The sequence below is a fragment of the Mobula birostris genome, chromosome 5 (genome assembly GCF_030028105.1).
Source record: "Mobula birostris isolate sMobBir1 chromosome 5, sMobBir1.hap1, whole genome shotgun sequence".
NCBI lineage: Eukaryota > Metazoa > Chordata > Chondrichthyes > Myliobatiformes > Myliobatidae > Mobula > Mobula birostris.
The window spans coordinates 188,857,099-188,873,897 of record NC_092374.1 but is presented as its reverse complement, the minus strand read 5'-3'; positions in this window follow the sequence as shown (position 1 = coordinate 188,873,897).

Here is a 16,799-nt window from a genome sequence, read left to right as displayed (position 1 = left end):
ATTTGAAGTTGCTGGCCCTCTCCACCCAGGGGGATTTCTCCCTTGTTCTTGATTTCCCCACCAATGGAGACACCCTTCCAGTATCACTTTTCCAGATTATTTTCTCTTTCACATCTGAATCATTCATCACTATCCCTTCCCCTGCCTCATTGTACCCAAAGATTTCCCAATAACTTTTTTGCAGTCTGTGTTTCCAATACCCCCACCAGGCTGCCTTACCCATCCACAGTACAGGTATCTTTCCCAATGTACCTATCTTGTTGGTGCGGAGGATGGGGAGTGTTCACTGTGTACAGATCAGAAGTTGGGCAATTTGACAGTGGATGTTGAGAATATACTTCCCAATTCCCAGACACCCACACTCTGGGTTTCCTTCCCACCGTCTCTATGCTTCCCAGCCTCCCATTCCACCAACAAGAGCAGAACATCAATGTCAATCCCCAACCCCACGCAGGTCTGCAAGCACCGATCTCTGGGCACCACCAACAACCACCTACCCACAGACTTCTCTCCACGCCGGTGACAATCCTGTCTGCGTGGCCTGGGACTCACTTAGAAATCCTTTGGTTGTTCCACACGGCACAAAGGGCAGACAGAAACGCCAACATCTGATGCCAGGGCAGGGTCGGGGGGGGGGGGGTGGTTCTCCTGTTGTGCAGCTTGTTTTGTGACAGTCAGTCTACCCTAAGACAGTTGTCATGATCTTGTACCTTATTGTCTACCTGCACTGGATTTTCAATGTAGTTGTTACTGTTTTACCTCATTCTACCTGGATGAACTGTGTAATGATTTAATCTGTATGAACAGTATGCAGGTCACACTTTTTACTGCACCTCAGTACATTTGAGAAAAATAAGCCAAATCCAATCCAATCACTCACCTCTCCCTCTTCTACACTAAAGTTTAGAGTGCCGAAGATAAATGAAAATATGTTGCAAGCACATAAGCAGATCAGAAATATCAAATGAGTTTCCCTCTCCACAGCTGCTGCCCGACCTGCTGAATGTTTCCTGTATTTTCCATTCTTATTTCACATCTCCAACAAATTCTGAGCTGATGGAACCTTTCCTCCTGAGACAACTCACTTCATCCTGGTATCCGTTAAGTAAACCACTGACATGTTGGATGGCAATATACAGGAGACAGGGAGAAAACACATGATTCAACATTACAAGGTCAATCTTATTAGTTATTAATACTTTGTCCAGTTTCTCTCCTTTTCGGAAGATCCATGAAATCTGAATTATAGTTTATTTTTGGTTTCAGGATAAAACAAGGAAGAAAAAGAACTGCATTTCCATAGTCCCTTTCCCCTCCTCAGCCTGTCTCTCAGTGCTTCAAACACAGTGAAGCTAGTTTTATGATGCAGATGTTTATGAAAGTAGAACAGAACAGTATAGTACAGTATGGGCCCTTTGGCCCACCACGTTGTGCTAACCTATATAAACCCAGTCCAGAAATAATATAACTCCTCTCTCTAATTTTCTCACGTGAATGGACTTATTGAAGTGTTTTATAAATGTCCCTATTGTATCAACCTCTTCCGGCAATGCATTCCAGACACCTGCTGAAAATCAGGCATCTGACATCTCCCCGAGACTTTCAACCACTCACCATAAACAGCTGTTCTCTGATATTGGTCATTGCTGCCCCTGGGATAAAGGACTGGGATTTTGCAGTACAGTAGATGGGCAGTCTCTGGGCAGCAAGACCCCACAGAACGTAGTGTGGGTATGACCAGGTCTGGCAATAGTGGTAAGTAAATGATGCCCAGGACACCAAGGTCAATGTCAGAATTTCCACCAAAATCGACTTCAGTACTTTGTACCCACTCACAGTGCAGACAGGTCTGAGGTTAACGAATCAGAAATTTGTGTGTGATTCCTTGGGAATGCAGGGAACTTTGCCGGAGCCCAGAATTGAACCAACAACCTTCTGTTCCAGGGTAATGCCACTAGACAGCCAGCCACACACTGGACATTCTCTCTTCTCATTAGAAAATCAGAGCAGATGTAGGCAATCTGGCCTTTGAATCTGCTCACCATTCAATAAGATCAGGGCTGACCTGACCATAGACTCAGATCCACCTATCTACATTTTCCCCATGACAATAAATTCTCTGCCACGTAATAATCAAATCTACTGTAACTGTGTCTGAAGAATACCTAATGAGATGGCCCCTGCAACTTCCTCAGGAAGAGAATTGCACAGATTCACTCTCTCTGAGAAACGTATTATCTCCTCCTAATCCTGAATCTGCTCTCCCATCCTCACCTTCAGAAACTATGTCCCCTGTTTCTTGTCTCATATACCCATAAAAACAGTTTTATTGCCTCTATATCTATCCTTTTCATAATTGTCAATGTTTCGATAGGATCTCTCCCATTCTTCAGCGAGTTCCAGAGGACTCCTCCCTCCCATGGGACAGAAGGTACAAAAGTCTTAAAGCACCTACCGCCAGCTTCTATGCCATGGTTATAAAACAGGAGAAAGTTTGCAGGTGCTGCAAATTCAAGTGTAATGCTCGCTTCAGCTAGCAGCTCAATATAGGTCCTGGCCCGGCCAAACTTTAGAAATCTCGTCTGGGTGGATGCTGCGCGATGTGTCCCCATTACAAATCAGTATCCTGAGATAACTAACAGTACACAATATGCTATTAAACGATTGAGCTATATAATTCTTACTTTGACTACATAGTTAGTAAAAAAAAACAAATAAAAGAAAAAGGGTCCATTCTCATGAAACAATGTTGGAGCTCACTGATAAGCCAGTTGTCCACCTTCCAACTGCTCCGATCGTCGCTGACCTTCGGACCCTCACTCCAAGTCCATTCCGTCTGGCAGTCAACCAACTTTCTCCATTCGTGTCTTCTCTCCTCATCTCTCCCCAGCAAACGACCGCGAAAATCTCTCTTCCAGACTCACAAGAAAGAACAACATTTCTCTCATTAGATACCCCAACATTCCAAACCCCTTTTATCTCTAGTCATAACCCAAGCATTGCTGCTATAGAGAAGGCATTGCACTAGCAGTGAAACATTACAGCATGTTACACAAGCAAGGGTCTCGGCCTGAAACGTCGACTTCACTCTTTACCATAGATGCTACCTGGCCTGCTGAGTTACTCCAGGATCTTATTGAAACATATAAGATTATTAAGGGATTGGACACGCTGGAGGCAGGAAGCATGTTCCCGCTGATGGGTGAGTCCAGAACCAGAGGCCACAGTTTAAGAATAAGGGGTAGGCCATTTAGAGCGGAGTTGAGGAAAAACTTTTTCACCCAGAGAGTGGTGGATATATGGAATGCTCTGCCCCAGAAGGCTGTGGAGGCCAATTCTCTGGATGCTTTCAAGAAAGAGATGGATAGAGCTCTTAAAGATAGCGGAATCAAAGGTTATGGGGATAAGGCAGGAACTGGATATTGATTGTGGATGATCAGCCATGATCACAGTGAATGGTGGTGCTGGCTCAAAGGGCCGAATGGCCTACTCCTGCACCTATTGTCTATTGTCTATTGTCTATTTTGTGTGTGTTTCTCTGCAACTGTTAACCATGTAACTTTAATCTGTATTCTTGTTCTGGCTCTGTACATGCTGTAATATTTCATCTGTCTGAACAGTACGCATGGCAACCTTTTTCTTTGTGTCCCCGTACATGTGACATTATCATTTCCACGTGTTCAGCCTTCTCACGGGTCGCACAGGATCAGAACAGTAAGTGCAATACTGCCACCTGGTGACTGTATGGAATATGACCACAGTGAGCCTCAGCAACAGACTCACAGAATGCTGGAAGAACTCAGCAGATCAGGTGGCATCTATGGAATAGAGTGAACAGTCGATTTTTCGATCTGAGATCCTTCATCAGGACACGTCACCACAGGCTCAAAATAATACCACTTCTCCGCTCAGTCCTGTATTCCCGTGTTTGCATGTGTCGAGAACAAAGAAGCAGGCAGAAGGAAGGGCTATTCAAACAAAACTTCACTCCATGTAAAAAATGTTTCTGCCGTTATACAGTTAATCTGATCCTCCACACCTCCTCTGTCTATTACCCCCGTCACCGCACCGCACTGTGAAGCCCCCAGGCACTTTTTATCACCTGTTTACATTGTAAATACAAGCTGGCATTTATGCATTTACACACATTTTGTTTCATATTCGTATTTCACCTCTAACTTTGCTGTTTACATAATTGATTATAGTTGTTGAATGCTGCTGGTTTTCTGTTACATGTCACATCCTGATGAACACACCACAGCAAATTCCTAATACATGGAAATGTATCTGGTGAATACATTTGTGCCTTCATCAAGAAGGTAGCTGATCAGCTCAACTCTGCAGTCCCACCTGATCACAGCAACCTTTTACCTCCATCTCAAAATTGCTTCAAAGACTCCACTTCCACCAACTTTGAGGAAGAGAGCACCGACAACCTCGATTTTGTATGAGAGAGCTCCACCTCCACCAACCTGCCTTTCCCCCATCACCCAAATCCCCCTGCTATGCAAACATGTATCTTACTGGGTCTTAAATATTTACTTAATGTGGTAGTCTCCACTGCTTCACCGGGCAAATAATTGCACAAATTCGCCACTGTCTGGAAAGAGCAGCCTCACCCACCAGTAGAAACAACCTCCATTCCTTTGTCTTACCCCTCCTCTACATAATTTTAACAGCTTTTACTGTCTGGCACATCAAGATGTCCGTGAAGGATGCTGTCGACTGGCCGTTACAGAGTCTTCGGCCCGCCGCAGTGCAGCTTCCACACCATTCAGTGATACAGGTGAGAACGCTCTCTATTGTGCATCTGCATTGAGGGAGGGAATGAGAGAGAGAGAGAGAGACTGGAGGATAAATGGAGAAGGCCAGCATCCTGGGAAGGCTCCTTTCTCAGGTCTTCTTCTGACTTTAAGGAAGAGTCACTGAAGCTTCTGCAAGAGCAAATGAATCAGAGTGTTCGGAGTAAGCAGGAAGGGGAGGATGTAATCTGGCGGCTGAAGGTAAGAAATTATTCGGTGTTTGTGGATGCTTCCTTGGGTTACCTGTCCAGTTTCCTCCCACAGTCCAAAGACGATTCAGTTGGTAGGTTAATTGGTCATTGTAAATTGTCTGGTGATCAGGCTGGGGATAAATCGGGGCTTTGCAGGGCAGTGTAGCCCAATGGGCCTTTGCTATGCCTTGTTTCAATCAGACAATAAAGAGGCTGACAGTGACAGGTCCTTTCCAGCTGTACGATGCTGTCCCACAGCAAAATGCAAGCAGCTGACTGTAAGTAATAGCTACAATGAAAGGAATGTGTGGACTGTTTTCATCACCTGACCTTATTTTTTGACATGTGAAGCACCTTCAATAACTCCAAAAGACTGAAGTTGGGTAAAATACTGAAAGGCTTTTATTCGCTGTACAATACGACCTCCATGCTAAGTGTCTGCCCCTGGAATGAGGGGGAGGGGTAAGGCGAAATCACCTTTATTCAGGACTCTGTAGGAGGAGCCACGGGGCAGTCAGCAGAGGAGCATGTCCAGACAGGTAACCCAGTTACAACATATATATGGTTTACTACAACATGAGAAGTTGGAGACTGGGTTCTGTATGTTGTGAAATGTCCAGTGCCATTTGGTTCAAACCTCCATCCAAACAACCATACATACATACCTTACTGCTCACCCAACCTCTGGGTATTCTTTGGACACGCAAGAGAGTGTATATGCTGGAATCTGTAGTATCTGGATATCCTGTATTCTATATCTAAACCATCTGAATCTCTAATATTTATTAGACTCCAGTTGTGTTACTTGCACCCAGATATCCAGCCTTTTATGTAATGAGCTCCTCCGGCCTGTCTGAGGAGCCGGAGAGCACTGTGCGCTGAAGGTTACAAACAGCAGCTGAATTTGTAAATTATTCTCTTAACGAGAGTGGTTGATCTCTGGTGTTTTCTGTTTAATCATGTTAAATTGATTTTGACCAGCATGGACTTGCTGCATCCTGTGATTATTTAAAGGATCCTCGTTTAGAGAGTGTTTCGTCTTGTGGGGTCATTCAGTCAAGCCACGGATATTCTGCTGGAATTCCCATGTATGATCTCTTGTTTCTGTCTCTGCATTGGACTCTGTCATTGCTTCGGACTTGGGTTCAGTTAATGCCAGACTTCACTATGACAGATTTATATGGATGCCAGCTGAACCCCTCGATTACTTCCCAGTCTGTAGCTCAATCCTGGGCATCCATTATCTTATATAGAAAACACCCTGAACCCTGAGATTAGATCCCAGCCTGCAGCCTACTCCAGGGATCCACTATTCTATATATAAACCACCCTGAACCCATTGATAAGATTCCAGTCTGTAACTCACCCCTGGATATCACAGTTCTGATAAAGTAATTCAGCTGGAAACCTTGACAATTCATTTGCCTGTATAGACACTGCCTGACCTGATGTGTTGCTCCATCGTTTTGAGCGTGTCTTTTTAAGGCAGGGGTTCCCAATCGATTTTATGCCATGAAGCCTCACCATTGACTGAGGGGACCATTGCTGAAGGGAAGCAGCTGTTCTTGTACCTTTTGGTGTGGGACTTCAGACCTCTGTAGCTCCTGTCTGATGGTGACTGTGAGAAGATGACTTGGCCTGGTCGATACGGATCATTGACGATAGATGTTGTCTTCCTGAGGCAGTGCCTCATGTAAATACTACCAAAGGTGGGGAGTGGTGTGTTCTTGACGCATTGGGCAGAGTCACTACTCTGCAGCTTCATACATTCCTGCATGTTCGAATAGCTATATCAGACCATAATGCAACCACAGAAACTGTCAACAGGACACTTGTAGAAGTTTCTTAAAATGCTTGGTGACGGTCTGACCCTCCTAATAAAGTAAAGTCACTGACTCACCTTCATTGTGATTGTATTTAACGTGCTGAGCCTAGAATAAGTCATCTCATACGTTAACACACAGGAATTTGAAGTTGCTGGCCCTCTCCACCCAGAGGGATTTCTCCCTTGTTCTTGATTTCCCCCCCCCCCCAATGAAGACACCTTTCCAGTATCACTTTTCCAGATCATTTTCTCTTTCACATTTCAATTATTCACCACTACCCCTTCCCCTGCCTCACTGCACCCAAAGATTTCCCAATAACTTTTTTGCAGTCTGTGTTTCTAATACCCTCACCAGGCTGCCTTACCCCTCCACAGTACAGGTATCTTTCCCAATGTACCTATCGTGTTGGAGCTGAGGACAGGGAGTGTTCACTGTGTACAGATCAGAAGGTGGGCAATTGGTCAGTGGATGTTGAGAAGATACTCCCCAATTCCCAGTATCTCCAGAATTCCAATCCCAATATGAAACTCTCCAGATGTCAGTGGATGCATGGAGAAGATAATGAGCTGATGAACACTGTATTGCACAGATAATGTACCTGAAGGTGTGGAGCTTGTAAAACAGGTGGAGTGGGGGTCTGAAGACTTCTAAAGGTGAGTCTAAAACTACAGAGATCAATGTCTTCTTACCTCAACCCCCACTATATACACTCCTTGTCTCTGATACCCCTGCCAAGACCCCCCCTGTGTCTCATCTACTCAGTGACAACACCTGCAAACACAACATCTGACTCCAAAGTTACGGGACGACCATGTCCACAACAAGAATGTTGTCACCACCACTCTCACCAAGCTACACTGCCCCCTAGATTGGAAGTGTTTCATCAAACTCTTGTTTTCAGATCCCTCCCACAGCATCACCCCCTCACTATTTTGTAATCTCCTCCAGTCCAGCAACCCATCAATATCTTCAGACACCCAGACTCTAAGCTCTGGGTTTCCTTCCCACCATCTCTATGCTTCCCAACGTCCCATTCCTCCGACAAGAGGAGAACCTCAATGCCAGTCCCCAACTCCATGCGGATCTGCAAGCACCGATCTCTGGGCAGCACCAACAACCACCTAGCCACAGACTTCTCTCTACTCCAGTGACAATCCTGTCTGCATGGCCTGGGAGTCAGTTAGACTTCTTTTGGTTGTTGCACATGGACCAAAGGGCGGACAGAGCCACCAACATCTGACGGCGGGGCTGGGGTGAGGTGTGGAGCTTGGTTTGTGACAGTCATTCCGTGCCTGAGACAGTTGTCATGATCTTGTACCTTATTGTCTACCTGCATTGGATTTTCATTGTAGTTGGTTAACTGGTTTGCTGCTTCAGTAGCATAGACTCTTGACCTCACAATCAACCTCATTATGAACTTGCAACTTATTGTTTCTCTATAACTGTTGAACTTTGATATAGGTTCTTTTACTGTTCTACCCCTATGCACACTCTAATGACGTGATGTGTATGAAGAATATGCAAGACAAGGTTTTCTCTGTATCTCAGTACATGTGGCAATAAGAAACCAACAGCAATTCCATGTCTGCAGACTTGTCTCTGGTCACACAGGGTCAAATTGAAAACAGGTTCAGTGAACTCGGGCTTTTCTCCTTGGAGCAACGGAGTATGAGAGGTGAGCTGATAGAGGTGTATAAGATGATGAGAGGCATTGATCGTCTGGATAGTCAGAATCTTTTTCCCAGGGCTGAAATGGTTGCCACAAGAGGACACAGGTTTAAGGTGCTGGGGAGTAGGTACAGAGGAGATGTTAGGGATGAGCTTTTTACTCAGAGAGTGGTGAGTGCGTGGAATGGGCTGCCGGCAATGGTGGTGGAGGTGGATACAATCGGGTCTTTTAAGAGACTTTTGGATAGGTACATGGAGCTTAGAAAAATAGAGGGCAATGGGGAAGTCTAGTAATTTCTAAGATGGGCACATGTTCGGCACAACTTTGTGAGCCGAAGGGCCTGTATTATGCTGAAGGTTTTCTATGTTTCTATCTTTTAAAACAGGAATTGCAACCCTGTCACCTGGTGTCTGTGTGGAATATGACCACCGCAAGCCAGTCACCACAGGCTCAAAATAATTAGCCCACAGTCAATCAGCCGAGGAATTCAGGAGAACTGCTTTACTCCGAGACAGGAGGTTATTTTTACAAGGAGGGCTCGAGGTAGAAGAACAGGTAGAGACCATTTGTCCACTCAGTCCTGTATTGCCATATTGGCATGTGGGCAGGAAAATCTGTAAAATTCCATGGTGCTATTAAAACCACTTTTCTCCCGTTATACAGTTAATCTGATCAACCAGTCTCGGAGCCTCCACACCTCATCTGTGTATTACCCCAATCACTGCACTGCACTGTAAAGTCTTCCAAGCACATTTTATCATCCTGTTTACATTGTAAATACAAGCTGGTATTTATGTATTTACAAACATTTTATTTCATATTCGTATTTCACTTCTAACTTTACTGTTTACATAATTCGATATTATTGCAGATTGTTGCTGTTTTCTGTTTCATGTCACATCCTGATCAACACACCTCAGCAAATTCCTAATACATGGAAATGTATCTGGTGAATAAAGTTGTTCCTTGATCAACAGGGTCGTAGCTGATCAGTTCAACTCTGCAGTCCCACCTGATCATAGCAACCTTTTGTCCTTTGCCTCCATCTTAAAACTATTTTGAAAATTCCTCTTTTATCACCTTTGAGGAAGAGAGTTCCCGAGATATTTGATCTTCTATGAGGGAGCTGTACCTCCCCCTACCTGCCATTTCCCCATCACCCTAATTCCCTTCCGATGCAAATACCTACCTAACTGTATCTTAATATTTATTTAATGAGGTAGTCTCTACTGCTTTCCTGGGCTAAGAATTCCAGATTCACCACTGTCTGGGAAAATCAGCTTCTCCTTATCTCCTTCCTGAATTTGCTCCCCCTAATCTTGAGGCTATGCCCCCTTGTTCCAGTCTCACTGACCATTGGAAATAACTTTCATTCTTTTGTCTCATCTCTCCTTTTCATAATTTTATCTGCCGGCACATCGAGCTGTCCGTGAGGGAGGCTGTCGACCGGCACATTCCAGGCCGCAGGAGTACGTGCTGAGGGACGCACTGACACTCATTGCAGCCACCCCGAGGGCTCGGTGGGACAGGAACACAGTGTAGGGATCTTCTTGTACCGGAGAGGGAGGGGCGAGGAAGCCCCTCAATTATCATAGTAGTATACTGCCCTGGAGAGCCACAGGACTGGCAGCAGGGCTGTTGGTGAGTGTGTATGCAAGGAGACCATGTCTGCCTGCGAATGGAGTAGCAGCAATCTTGTGCTGTTCTTAGTTTTGTTTCTCTCCAGTTTTATTTGCTGATTCTTGAGGGGAAACAATATGTCTATGTCTACAAGGAGTGGGAAGAACTTGTCTGAACCTAGTGACAAAGGTAATGGGAAAGGAAAGGTCCAAAAGGAAAGATCTGACGAAATGCCACCACGGGCTGAAGTTATCATTCGGACACTGAATTCAATTAAAGATCAGAATGGGGCAATTAAAGATCAACTGGAAAAGAATAGTGATGAAATGAAGTCATTTCTGGGAAAAGTTAAAGATTTGAAAACTCAAGTTATTGCACATGAAGAGGAATTGAAGATAACTAAGCAAAAATTGTTTGAAGCTACAACCCTGCTGGAAAGATATCAAAATAAGATTATAGACCTGGAAACTAGGTCTCGCTGAAGGAATATACGAACTGTTGGGTTGCAAGAAGGAGCTGAAGATGGAGATTTAACTGCTTACTTTAGTAAGCTTTTTCATACTTTATTTCCAACCATATTATCACAGCCGCCTGCCATACAAAGAGCACACAGAGTATTTACTTCGAAATTTAAAGATCCAAATAAACCAAGATCTGTTTTGATTTGTTTACATCACTTTAAAATTAAAGATCAAATAATGCGACAGGCAAGAAAACAGAGTTTTTAGATTCAAGGAATCTGAACTCCGTTTTTATGAAGATTATCCGAGGGAGGTAATGGAACAAAGATCAAGATTTGCTCTGGTAATGAAACAGGCATATGATAGGAAACTGTTTTCTTCTTTGCATTACCCGACAAGAATTAAAATTTTGCCTCCCAACTCTCCTCCCCGTACATTTTTTGATCCAAAAGTCGCACTGGACTTCGTTCACACTATACCTGCCGCCACTACCAACGCTGCTACTGAATGAACTATCTGAAAGGTTGTTTGGTTATCTACATATTATTCACATTTCAAAAAGAAGATTTATGAAGGTTACTTGGATATTCCATTGAGAGACTAATAAAAGAAAATGAGATTTGTTCATTATTGCATATTATTAGTTTTCTTTTGGAAAGAAGAGTTATGGCCCACGTTACTCGCACATTCGACTGAGAAAGGAAGATAAAGGGATTTGTTTATTTAACCTAATATCTGGTTTGATGTTTTTTTTTGTTCCTTTCTTAATTAACTAATTGGTAGTTTTTTCCTGCTAATGGGGCTTCTTTTTATATATATACATATATATATATATCTGGGAAGATTTAATTATTTATGATATTATTAACTAGTATTTTTGAAAATTTAGTTGGGTTAAATACGCTATTAACTTTTTTCCTGCTTTATTATAGCATCTTATAACTGAATTTAAAGTTTTTAGGGATTTAATGTTAAACTTCAAAATGGCGCCGATTATTCTGGTTTCTTTTTAAGAGATAATATTATTTTGGTTCTTTCTTGTTTAATAGATGCTAGAATGTAAATACTTTCCTTTGTTGAGACTTTATCGTTTTTCTTACAAGGTCGCACAGTTTTTTTTTACTAACCGGGAGAGGGAAAGAAAATTCGTTTAATGAAGTTTTTTTTCCGTACAGACAGAGTGGTCCCTGGCTTTGTATTCTATCGTAGGTTGCTTGCCTTTTCTTTGGGCTTTCGGGGAGGTGGGTGGGATTAGAGTAAGGAGTTTTTTCTCATTAGATGGTTCCACAGCATGCGTGTTTTCTTTGTGGTTGTATTCTTCATCATCACCATTTTTGATCGTCCCGTATTGGTATGTGCTCTGCGTATGTATAAAGTAGAATAAAATTATAGTATGGTATTTAAATGGATTAATGTAATAAGTTGGAATGTACGTGGTTGGAATCATCCTATCAAATGAAAAAATACTTTAAAATTATTAACCGATTCCAACCTGATAGAATTTTTTGCTCAATAGACACATATCAGGTCGGGAGATCAAAATAGATTTTTTGGATGGTGGAGAGGTTTGCAGTTCCACTCTACTTCTCAGAGTAAAACTGAAGGCTATCCTTATTAAATCCAATATATTTATTCAAGAGGATATTGAGTCAGATTCTAATGGTAGATTTTTAATTGTTAAAGGAGTGATCTGTAACAGACAAGTTGTTTTGATCAATCTGTACGGTCCTAACGTAGATGATCCTTCTTTTTTAAAAAAGGTTTTTGCTTTACTGCCGGATTTAAATGAATATATGTTGATAATAGGTGGGGATTTTAACTGTTGTTTAAATCCTATGATTGACAAGAGCTCAACCAATCAGCGAGTTCCAAATCACTCCCTGCGTCACCTATTAACTTCTTTTTGATCGATTTTGGATTGATTGAATTATGGATTTATCTGCACCCCGATAGTAGAGAATATTCTTTCTTTTCACATGTTTATAAAAATACTCGAGGATATTACAATCGGTCCCCACTTCTTGCCTAGTGTTAAAAACTGTGAATATGACGCTATTGCTATATCTGATCATGCACCTTTAAGTTTGTCTTTTGAATTTGATGATGTCATTTTTGCCCACTCACCATGGCACATGTCTCAGACAATATTGCAAAATTCTGATGTGACGAGAATACACATAGATAAGATGTTAGCAGTCCTGTGTGATCAGCAGTTGGTCTGCCACCTGTCTTCGAGAGAGATAAGGAACACAATGAAACAGCATCTGGAGATGTGTAATGAAGGGACGGGAGAGAGAGAGCTGTCTGGAGCGGCTCCCCCTTTGAACCCTGAACGGTTGGAAGTGATGGACAGGCGATACCCCAGCAGGGGGATAAAAAGGGACCGGTTCACTAAGGCAGGACAGACACGACACCCGAGGTAACGAGACCCTGGAAGCGGTGCGCCTCTCATGAGTCGGTGGGAAGTACCGGACAACGCACAGGGTGGAAAGGTATGATCAGCGGGAACCCGGTGTGTGTCTGCCCTTGCTTGGGTGCCGAGTTCACTGCAGAGGATCGACCGCTTCTGGAGGAGGGGTCACAGTCGGTGACCTCAGGTGACATCACCAAGGACCTGCCCAAAAGCTGCTTGTGAGCAATTATCGCCGGTCTGTGAGTGGAAGCCATTTCTGAATGATCAGTCATTCCCGTTCTCTCTCTCCCTCTCCCCCCACGTTGTCCATCGCCATAGCAACGATTACTGCGAACTTAACTACCAAATTGGACTGAACTTTGTGTCACTTTGAAATTGGTCATTTATCCCTAGACAATGATAGAGCTTGATTGATGCTGTTATCTTAATTCTGTGCACATGTGTGGTTATCATTGCTGAACTGTTGCATTTATTATCCTTTCGATTACTATGTTGCTTGTTTCTTTAATAAAACTTTCTTAGTTCTGGTAATCCAGACTCCAACTGAGTGATCCATTTCTGCTGGTTTGGCAACCCAGTTACGGGGTAGTAACACTGACTTTGTCAGTTTCATTGAAACCCAGATAAAAGAATTTTTTCTTTTTAATAATATAGGGGTTATGTCCATTTTAATTATATGGGATACGTTTAAAGCATTTTTACGTGGTCAGATCATTTCTTATTCAGCTAAGCTTAAAAAACAGACTAAAGCAGAACTAGATAAGATTTCAAAACAAATTAAAGAATTAGGTAATATTTATGCAATTTCCCCTAATATTGATTTATTCAAACAAAGGGTAGAACTTCAATCGCAATATAACCTATTATTAACTCATCCCATTGAAGGCTACTGTATTTGCTTAAGTTAAAGAGCCAATTTTATATGTTTGGAGATAAAAATAAATTGCTCGCATCTCAATTAAAAACACCTAGAGCCAAAAGGCAGATTTTGAAAATTCATAGGAAAGGTGGTACCCTGGCTTGGGAATATGAAGAAATTAATAAGATTTTTCAGGATTTTTATACTGAACTTTATAAGTCTCAATGTCCAGTAGACTGTTCTGATATGAATGCTTTCTTATGAAAGATTGCTTCTGCTAAAATTTCTGTTGAAGATCAAAAAACTCTTGCTGCTCAAATTACTGAAGTTGAAATTCATAAAGCTATTTTTTCAATGCAATCTGGTAAGGCCCCTGGACTTGATGGCTATCCTGTAGAATTTTATAAAAAATTTGGAAAATTGCTCTCTCCGGATAGGTTGGAAATGTTTAAGGATTCTTTTGAGAAAGGTGATTTACCCTCTACTTTCTATGAGGCTTCTATTTCTTTAACTCTTAAAAAAGATAAAGATCCTACTTACTGTGCTTCATATAGACCAATTTCATTATTGAATGTCGATGCTAAGATTCTGTCAAAGATAATGGCCAATCGGTTGGAGAATATTTTGGGTAAAATTATTTTTAAAGATCAAACAGGCTTTATAAAGGGTCTTTATTCTTTTATTAAATATTCGGAGACTACTTAATATTATATATTCGTCCTCTTTTAAAATTCCACAATGCGTCATCTCTTTGGATGCTGAAAAAGCGTTCGATCGAGTCGAATGGAAATATTTATTTAATGTTTCAGAGAAATTTGGCTTTGGTGTTAATTTTAATAATTGATTTAGAATAATATATAAAGCTCCTATTGCTACGGTTGTCACTAACAACTGTAGGTCTCCTTTTTTTCAGCTTTCACGGGGGACAAGACAAGGTTGTCTATTAAGTCCTTTGTTATTTAATTTAATATTAGAACGCCTTGCTATTGCCCTTCGTGAAGCCAAAAATATTCATGGGATTTTTGTGAATGAGACCATTCATAAGATTTCTCTTTATGCTGATGATTTATTGGTTTATATATCCAATCCCGAAGAATCTATTCCTGCCTTGCTAAAATTATTCAATGAATTTGGTGATTATTCAGGATATAAAATAAATTTTAGTTAAAGTGAATTGTTTCCTTTAAATGAATCTGTCTCTTATATATGATAATACTCCTTTTAAAGTCACAGACTCTTTTAGATATTTAGGTGTTATAATCACTAAAAAAAATAAGGATCTTTATAAAGCTAATTTCATTTCCTTGGTAGACTCTATGAAGTATTTATTTAGTAGATGGAGTCCACTTACATTTTCACTTGTCAGTCGTACCCATATAGTTAAAATGGTGATTTTACCAAAATTTTTATATTTATTTCAGAATATCCCTGTTTTATTGACTAAGAAGTTTTTTGATCGGATTGATTCTGTTATTTTATCTTTTATTTGAAATAATAAAAGACCAAGAATTAGTAAATGTCACTTACAAAAGTTGAAAAAGGATGGAGGTCTCGCTTTGCCTAATTTAAGAATGTATTACTGGGTTGTTAATGTGTGATACATGTCCTTTTGGTTATATTGGGTTGATAAGAATGATCAGCCAATTTGGGTAGACCTGGAACTGAAAGCTGTGAAGCAGTTTTATTTAACCTCGTTATTGGAAGTTGCTTTACCTATACTATTAACTAAAGTTGCTAATTTAAACCTATACCCTGTGATTCAGCATTCTTTACAAATTTGGCTCCAGTTCTGCAATTTTTTTAATCCTAAAAAATATAAACTTTGTAGTTTATTTTATAGAAATTATTTTTTAAGCCTTCTTTGAGCGATCCAATTTTCTTACTTTGGAAAAATAAAGGTATTAATTCTTTTTTGGATTTATTTAAAGAAGATAGATTGATGTCTTTTGAACAGGGAGGGAACATCGAGGGAGGGGGAATGTTGACTCAGACCATGAGAGGCCTCCATCGGGCATTTTCCTGCCTTACGAGGCACAGATTGGAAGTCTGTATGGGGCGCCACTCCTTGCACAGACTAGAACAATGTGTGATTAAGTGCCTTGTTCAAGGACACAAACACGCTGCCACAGCTGAGGCTCGAACTAGTGACCTTCAAATCACTAGATGAACGCCTTAACCACTTGGCCACGTGCCCAACACAAATTTGAACAATTAGTTGATAAATATTTTCTTTCATACTCACACTTTTTACAATACCTTCAAGTTAGAGATTTTACAAAAATATTTAAGTAATTTTCCTTACATATTGGAGGCTGACCTGTTAGATACTATTATGAGTATGAACCCTTTGATGAAGGGTTGTATTGGAAGAATTTATAATTTATTATTACAATAGGATAGGCGTCCTTTATTTAAGATTAAACAAGATTGGGAGAAGGAACTCAATTTGATTTTTATGACAGAGGATTGGACGCGGATTCCGAAGCTGGTTAACTCTTCTTCAATCTGTGCTAGTCATTTACTGATTCAATTTAAAATTGTACATCATTACCATTTGACGAAGGAGAGACTGTGTAAAATATTTCCTATTGTTGGTAATTATTGTGATAGAAGTAAAACTGAGACAGCCGCACTGACACACATGCTTTGGTCTTGTTCTATACTAGAACAGTTCTGGAAGTCAGTTTTTTCGACAATTTCTAAAGCACTTAAAATTAATTTACAACCTAACAAATTAACTGTGCTTTTTGGAATAATTCCTCAAAATATCTGTGGTATCTCTGTGTCCGACCAACATGTTATTGCATTTGCTACATTGGTAGCTAGGAGGGCCGTTATGCTGAAGTGGAAGGACACATCAGCTCCCACTTTGTCACAATGGTTCTCTCAAGTGATGCTATGTCTTCGTTTGGAGAAAATTAGAAGTTGAACCTTTGAACCTCTATTTGATTTGAGAAA